Genomic DNA, 1,713 nt, shown 5'->3' on the forward strand with positions numbered 1-1,713 from the left:
AACGGCGGTCCTTTTATTATTGAGTACGTTTTTGGGGTCCGTACACTTTCTTGTATACGCGGAAGAAGGGGAAAAAAAAAAACAAATTAAAAGAGAGAGAAGAGGAGGGAACCGATCTGTTTCTATATAAACCCCTCCCCCCGTCTCAACCGAGGGGGGGCTGTAGATTTTCGCTCTCTCTCATCGTTCTCAAACTGTTTCGAGCGGTTGGGAGGAACTAGGGCTAGCTGGGGGGCTTATTGATGGCGGAGTCATCAGCGAGTGCACCGTTTTTTGTGCAGGAGAAGGGGACGAATGGCCTCGATAAGCTCGTCCTTAGGGGGCCTCTATCGAGTTCTGCTGAGGTAATTCATCCGCCCTTAGCTTTCTGTTGAGAATCTTGCTTGAATGAGACAGTTCGGGATCAGGACTTTTGTTTCTTTGTTGTTGTTGTTGTTGTTGTGAGTACAATTGAGCTCAATCTATGCGATTCTTGATGAATCTGCCGGTTTCTTTGCTCGTCCGGCGTAATTTAGACCGTATCTTCGATTTTTCTTGAAATGTTCATGATTACTTCTCTCTCTTTCAGATTTATGTAGAGAATCTTGGTGCAATGGGAGTTTGGGATTCGGAGTTTGTTTCTTTTGTGTTGCTGCGAGTGCGATTGAGCTGAATCGATCCGTGCGATTCTTGATGAATCTTTTGGTTCATGTGCTTGTTTGATGTAACTTAATAATTAGACCATGCTTTAATGTTCTTGAAGTGTTCATATGCTCGTCCATGATTGATTCCTGGAGATCTTTCTGGGTGCTGGACCATATATACCAGGACACAACATGCCACGTCGCTCAATTTCTTGAATTTTTTTTAGTCCCACGTGAGATGATCTGGTGATTCTTTGAATTTTAACCTGTTATAATTACGTCAGAAATGTTGTTGTTTTTGCTGTTGACAACTTTATTGGTTTACTGTATTCCTAGACTCATGGTACTAAGATATATTTTTCTAACTAATAATAATGATATAGTTTGTATCTAGAAGCATGCAATTAAAACATTTAAAACACTGCAAATGTGAATTTTGTCCAATTATGGTTCCTTAGGCAAGTATCATTGATGAAGTATCAATGAATGATGACGATATGTTGTATTAAGTTTCATTGAGAACCATTCAGAAAGAAGGTGGTGAAAAATAAGTATTAGTACAGGTAGGGGAATGTTGAAGTCTCTTGGAATTTTCAGATTTAGTTTAATTTTATTAACAACCTTTTCTACTTATTTACTTGTTATATCACTTGCGATGACTGAGAACAGGGAACTTTATACACTCACCTTCTTAGGGATTAACAACAGGCGCATCCACTGTAGTAAATTTGAAACTAGTCACCAGGAGAAGTCACGTTTCTTTTTCATTTTCTTTGTTATCAGGCACTAAATAAGCATGCCCCGCAATCCCCAACACCCCCTCGATAGCAAAACATTAATCCCCTTAATGAAAATAAACAACAACTAAAATTCCTCTTACGTTTAATAACTTAGTATGAACCTAGTCACATAAACGATAAACAACTGTAGAAGTCCCTTTTTGCAAGATTTACAAGCTTCTTGACAAAAGATAAGAGATAAAAATATTTTCCTTCTTCACATTTCCTAATTCAAAGCGATTCATCTAATGACCACAATGCGTAAAGAATCTGATAATGGTAAGTGTTGAATCTTGTCAGTGGTTTCCCAA

At 38.4% G+C, this 1,713-nt stretch overlaps 1 long non-coding RNA gene across 1 annotated transcript; it reads left to right on the plus strand.

Moving 5' to 3' along the window:
• The first annotated feature begins 77 nt into the window (after positions 1 to 77).
• LOC109828686 lies at positions 78 to 767 on the plus strand. The gene is made up of 2 exons (XR_002243795.1): positions 78 to 344; positions 569 to 767. It is a non-coding gene; the product is annotated as an uncharacterized LOC109828686 (long non-coding RNA).
• The last annotated feature ends 946 nt before the right edge of the window (positions 768 to 1,713 follow it).

Source organism: Asparagus officinalis, unplaced genomic scaffold (genome assembly GCF_001876935.1).
Source record: "Asparagus officinalis unplaced genomic scaffold, Aspof.V1 AsparagusV1_Un3519, whole genome shotgun sequence".
Lineage (NCBI taxonomy): Eukaryota > Viridiplantae > Streptophyta > Magnoliopsida > Asparagales > Asparagaceae > Asparagus > Asparagus officinalis.